This window comes from Apteryx rowi, unplaced genomic scaffold (genome assembly GCF_003343035.1).
Source record: "Apteryx rowi isolate R43461 unplaced genomic scaffold, aptRow1 scaffold_317, whole genome shotgun sequence".
Lineage (NCBI taxonomy): Eukaryota > Metazoa > Chordata > Aves > Apterygiformes > Apterygidae > Apteryx > Apteryx rowi.
The window spans coordinates 520430-527043 of record NW_020449608.1 but is presented as its reverse complement, the minus strand read 5'-3'; the positions used below and the strand labels follow the sequence as shown (position 1 = coordinate 527043).

Below are 6614 nucleotides of genomic sequence, written 5' to 3'. Positions count from 1 at the left end.
TCATCAGTTCCAAGGACACTGAAAAGAAATCTGAGTTAGACCCTTGTTATCACAACTTCCAGTGCTGGAATAAAGTTACTGTTCAAAGGTCAGGAAGGCCCAGATACTTGCAGTGATACTGAAGGAGTTTAAATATGAGGTGGATAAGTTGCAAAGAAAAACAGCCAACATTTAATTAAAAGCAGAGTGGAGGATTAATGGTTGGACAAAATTCTCTCTAAATGTTTTGGAGAGCTTCATAGAATTACAGGCCAAAAGCTGTAAATTTGAACCAAAGGAACCGACATTTTAGAAAGGGAATAATGCATCTGGATGACTGTGATTTGAAACAACCTAATCACCTTTTGCAACAAAGGTGGAGCTACAGTCTGAAAATCACTGTAGGGGAACAGAACTTCCTCATTTTAACCTCCCACCCTCCAATTTCTTTTCAGTTTATACTACAGTGCAGTTACGCTGTTATTTTYGGTAGATGTGAAACATAATGGCCAGTATTTATGCTTTGACAGTAGTTTCCTCTGAAAGTCATCACAATAATAAAAGTAATGTTTGTGAAGCCTTGTAAATGGGGCTGTGTTAAAAGAAGAGTAATTGCAATACAGAAAGCAAAGACTGAGTACTCTGTGTATACAGTTAAAATTCAGCTTTCAGATATTTTGGAATTCTCTACAACATTTACAAGTACACCTTACTTCACAGACACGGGCTGCCCCACTGGAGTCAATTCACAAGGACAAGTGCTTGCTACATTGTGCCCTAACACAATACATTTGAAATTTAACATCAAGTCCAGTTCTGAGAAAGTGAGTTGAACGTTTATATTTCTGGCTGATTACAAAAGATGTTTAAAATGCATCGACTTTATAAATGCAACAGCAATTTTAGTAACATTTCAGTACCTTGACAACAGCTATACCCAGTGAAGTGAGCTTAGTTGCTTTCTTTGCATTTGATAGCTGAACATGGAGATGTGACTGTGTGCATCAGTCAAGCTAGTGGTCATCAGCAAGTGACTCATCAAGAAAACAAAAGAAAATAAACTTGGAAGAAATGAGAGGTGAATGCTAAAATTTTTAAATAACCTGAGTTTACAGAAATGCATTAGCCAGAAGCCTTTTCTCAGTTATATTTCCTCTTCACATAGCAGCTGACAGCCTCTGATGAATATAGTGACTGTAAATACTGTATCAGTTGCCTAATTCCTATAAAAATTACCTCTTTAAATAAATACAAAAACCCCAGCAAGCTCACAGCATGAATTATCATTTACATTTCTGAAGTGCTTTTTACCTTGACAGAACTCAACGCACAAAGTACAGCAGTCCTAAAGAAGTGCTGAACTGGAGCCACCTAGTTTTCCACTCTCAGTTCTGGACACCTTGTTCTTAGAGATGTCAGGTCCCTGACAGGTGAAAATTCCTCCTATTTCTGTAACTCTGATACCAGCCCCTGGACCTGCTCAGTTTTGGCTGATCCAAAGACACTGTGACCCAACATGGGACAGGAACAGTCTTCCTGGAACTCTTTTGTGTTTGAAGACTTGGTGAGTGGGAATCTTTAGATCTGCACATATCACAGAGCAGATGTTTTCTCCCCCTCAGCAGTTGCATGGCCTGCTATGTTCATTTTGTACTTACTGCTTTGGGATGCAAAGGTGATCTGTTCTCCACTGCTCTTTACTGAGATGAGAAAAGATTGCTGCCAGAACTTCTGCCATGTGCACACAGATTAACTTCCTGGTGCCTTCCCTTTTACTCCTCTCCAACTTCCCTACAAATTTTTAATTAGGACTCAGGTGTTAGGAAGCAGAAATCACTGGTGAACTCTGATGAGATCTTGCTAGCAGAGACTATGTATCACTGCTTAGCTTGCATTGCTGTGTACATGCCCCATAAGGTTCATCTGTTAGAGAATGTGCTTTCTTTGCTTCAGTTTCTCACTTTTTCTGCCTCCTACCTAGACTTACCACTGGAGTATAAACTCACTAAACCAGCAGAAACCAAACCCTGCAAATAAAAGATAATTTCCTGCTGGTTTATTGAACTGAATTGACTCACTGAGTAGTTACATGAGTGCCAGTGCTAGCACAAGAGAAGGCCAGGACTACTGCAGCTGTGGATTGGGAAGATAGTGATGAAGGAGTGGGACAAGCCCTTTTAAATAGCATGCTGTTAGATCAGATCAGCCACCTGTTAGGAACCTGCTGTGAGCCTTAACCTAGCCTGAGTAGTCAAGGTAGTAAACTACAACTACAAAGAGCTCTAACAAAGTAGAAGATCCTGGTGATTTTGCTTTGTCACTAAAAGCAGCCTGCAATGTGACTGTGTTCACAGAGTATTTGTTTTTATGTATTAACCAGAACAAAATTGTATTGATTTTAGCTTTAATGTATTTGTTAAAAACTCCAGCTAAAGTTTGTTGAAATATATGTTTCTTTTTGCAAAATTAAAGTCTGTTTTCACTGTTTGAAATTCACTAGGTTCTTGCTCCTTACCTTGTAACTCCCCTTCACTTTAGGTTTACCTTTTCTGTAACTCGTGTGGCATGGTGTGCTGCTGAGAGCAAAAAACATTTTCCAAAGCATGGCTTTAACTTGTGATTACTTATGTTGAAGTCTGCTAACAATATCAGTGTTTCAGAGCCAAAATAACTCGATCTGGGGATGCTATTAGAAAACAAACCAAAACAAAACAACTGCTCCCATGTGCTGGAAATGTTCCCTTGTGCGTGACAATCAGAAATCTTATGATGCCTCCAGCACAAGTAGATTCCTAGAATAACTCATTAGGAGTAAAAGCTGAAAGACAGAAGATTGCACCTAGTTCTGTTTTGTGGCTTGTGGAATCTGTACTGATCTGTTAATGGTTGGCTGGGTAGCTAGTACTTGAATAATAATATCATCTTTCTTCTGTCTGGTGAGACAATAATCCTAGGACCAGGACTACACTCAGGTCATCCAACTGTTGAGAAATAAACCCACTTACATTTTCCCCTTCTTTTTCTTAGCGGTCCTCTGTACCRGGGTGCCTCTTGCACTGGGCACAGTGGTGTCCGTCCCCACCAGAACTTTATAAACTTCCAACTCYTTCTGCATCTTTGTTTTCCTCCTGGGCTCAGCATGCCAGCACCAGGCCCAGCAGCAGAACACATCAGAGCAGGAGGGTGCTGTGCCTGCACAGTACTCCAGTGTGTTGTAATTGCAGCCAGACTGTTCACATCTTCCCTCTGTAGGTATCTAAGAATGAATTAAGAAATGACACAAAATGTCTTTTTGTGTGTGAGCTTGTGAGATGTCAACAAGTTTATAATTAATCCAGTGTCAAAGAGCCACAATTTTATCTACATTAGAGATGTTACCAGTATTGCAACTGCTTTAGAAGTAGGATATTTTGCCCCTGTGTCAGTCTAGCAAAACCATTATCGGAAGAAAGATCTGCTGCAATGCATCTGCCTAACTGAAGGGCAGAAGTTTGGACAAGGCCTGCTATCACTGGAGGCAACATTACATGCACATGTTACGATGAAGAAAGGCTCCTTCTTAGCAACTACATCACTAAGAACATATTAACTTGCTTAGGTCTCAGCTTCCTCAAGTGACTTCATGTTGCTTACAGGGACAAGCTGAGAAGGACAGAAACTAGGGAACATCAAAAGAGAGGGAGAGAGAAGAAGAACCCTTAAAGTTAGTGTTGACAGCACAACTATAAAGATGGGAGGGAAATCATGAACCAGAAAAAGTAAACGTGGAGGAAAGGGGTCTCCAGAGAGAAGTAGGGATCAAAGGCAGAAGTCCATGTACCTCTTTGTTATTACACCTAAAATCTAAAAAAATCTAAAATCTAAACCAAGATATTTGCAAGACTGAGGACAGGGAACAGCTTGGATGGTTCCCTACCTTTACACATGCCCTCCACCTGCACAGGACCGAGACAGTGACTTATTGCAGGCTCCTCTGCTGCTACACACATCCCTTAGGTTTGCTCTGACCTCTTGGGCCAAATGTCACCACTGGGTACTAACTAATACATGATGATGAGAAAACAGTGCTACTCGAGTTTGGTTTCCTGATTTGCCAAACAAGGAGAGATAAAGAAGTGAGAAAGAAAAATAAGGAGGTAGGGAAGCAGCTGGTTTTAAGAGAGAAACAGAGCAAGGAGAAAAGGGGAAATTAAAATGGTTGTGAAATGAAAGACGGCAATGCTTGGATGTAGAAAAAGAGATTGAAACAAACATAGAAACACTTTCCAAAGCACAGTACCTACAATACTTAATCCATTCACTGGAATGTAGCACCTTCTTGTCCCTGTCCAGAGCTCCTTGTGTTACTTAAAGAGATACATGGAGTTCGGGGCCAGTGCACAGGACTTAGTTTCTCCCCTTAAAGGGATTTCACCAACAGTGTGTGTGCAGGGATAATTAGTAACCCACAGCCAGCAATTCCTTTGAACAATTTGACCATCTCTCTGCTTGATACATCTTAGAACAAGACACAACAGCAGTAAGGGGAAGGGAATGAGTAGTCATCTTGTGTACGCTAGAACAAAACTGTAGCTAGTAATTGCATCTAATCTGCTTCCATGTCTATACCTTGCTAATCACCATGGTTATGTAAGCAGGTCTTATCAAAGATCCTTAATTACAGCTACCCAAGTAAATGTAACACAGAACAGCACAGAGAGGAGTGAAATCTTTGTAGCCATATTCTCCATATGGGTCAGGAGGAGGAAGAGTGTGTCTGGTGCAAACCGGTTGTGACTTTGTTTCATTTATCAGGACTGATACATATAGGAATGAACAACAGTGCCATTTAGTGTATAGGGAAAGGTCCCTCTCTGTGTTTTCCAGATCACTCACAGTTCAGCACAGGGCATCATCTGTAGTGTTAGGGCACTGCTTTGATGCTGTGAGTTAAGGTAAATTTAACTAGTCAGATGTGAGTGAGAGATTTCAGAGAACAATCAGTGGAGGGATGAATAGCAAGGAAGAGGAGAGGAAATTACTGAGGAGAGAAGCAGCATTAGAGATGCAACTATGCAGAGACTCCAAAGCATGGTTGAGAGATTTGGGTGTCTTGTGGAAACTTTCCCTTGGGGAGTTTTTGAGAGACAACCTCTGACTAGGAACATTGCTGATTCATTTAACTGTTGCTATTAGGAGTTGAAGAGTGGGAAAGTTAATAAAGCTGGAGAACGCCAACTTTTAAGTTCAACACATTATTTGATGTTGTGTTTAGCACTTTGGTCCTGGAAGCCCCAGCTGGAATCAAGACCCTCGTCTTGCTGGTTCCTTTACATAAAGGGCCCTCTCTCCCTGCCCAGAGGAGCTTACAAGCTAAACAAAAATGCCATCCTCCTCCTTTTACAGAGGAGGCATAGAAATCAGACGATTTGCCCAAGGGCAATCTAGCAAGAGCAAGCAAGATGTACAGGATGGGCAGGAGATGTTCAGAGTCAGGATAAGAACTTGGACAGAGGCCTGGCAATTCAGATGGAGGGAGGGTTCACCAGACCCAGGCTCACTGGCAGGGAGGTATTACATCCAGCCTGCCCAGTTCCAAACTACACAGTGCAGGCATCTTTACACACTCATGCTGCATTTGTTCCATCTCCTCACTCACATGCAAAGTGGCAGGACCTCTTACCACCTACTGAGGGTGAGGAGCCCTGGTGAGGAGCTTAGTCCTGGCCCCCCTGCCCAGGGCACAGAYGCTGGGACATCCTCCAGGGAGCAGCAAGTACTGGTGTGTTTGTGGCCTCCCCTCACTCATGCCCCCTCTGTGCCAAGAGGGAGACAAGTACATCCGGTTCCCAAGACTGCAACCCTACAACTGACTCGTCCAGAACCACTTTCTGAGGCTGCAATTTATGTACTCAATCATTTACACTTTTCCTATCTAAGGCCAAGCAAGCCATCCACATCACTCAGGAGGAAGCTGGAGCCCAGTGAACACGGGGTCTGTTTCTCTCTCTCTGCTCCTTTCTTGCTGGGTAGTGTCTGTTCACGCCTTGGGTGCCTTCAGGGAGCAATGGGTGCTGTTGGGGGCACTCGGTGCCATTTCCCTCCCCCTAGTTCCCTGCTTTTCTATTTTTGGCCCTTCCCTTTGTTCCATTTATCAGCCCCCAGAGTCACTTGATTTCTGTGAGTTTTCTTTTCCCATAGCTCCCCCTAGTCCCCTTTCTAGGCAGGGCTTCAAGTTTTGTTCAGGTTGTGTGCCAGCCTGACCCTGAGGAGAAATCAATACAGAGAATGGCAGTACTGACCTGTCAGGAGAGCACCAGGAAGGCAGTTTCCCAAGGTGAGGCTCATCCCTTGCCCTCTGGCTGTGCTGACCTCTGCACTTTCCCCAAATGTGGACAGCTCAGCTGCATCACTGTGCTGTGACAGTGGGGAGAGAGCATGCCTGTTCTTCCCTGGAAAAAAGGAGAAAAAAACAATAGCCATAAAAGTTTTTTCTTACACTCACAGTGCCTGCTTCTGGGTGTAGTTCTGGCTCCTCTGTCTCACTCCTCTTTTTCCAGCCTTGTAAAGTGCTGCCCCAGGGCCTGTTTCTGAGGGGAGATCCACCTCACTCCTGTCTTTCTGCATGGAGACTCTACCTCATCGAGAAGCCCAGA

General features: G+C 43.1%; 1 non-coding gene across 1 annotated transcript; it reads left to right on the top strand.

Annotated features, from left to right (window-relative positions):
- Positions 1–6252: 6252 nt before the first annotated feature.
- LOC112968453 lies at positions 6253–6413 on the top strand. The gene has a single exon (XR_003254352.1). It is a non-coding gene; the product is annotated as a U1 spliceosomal RNA (small nuclear RNA).
- The last annotated feature ends 201 nt before the right edge of the window (positions 6414–6614 follow it).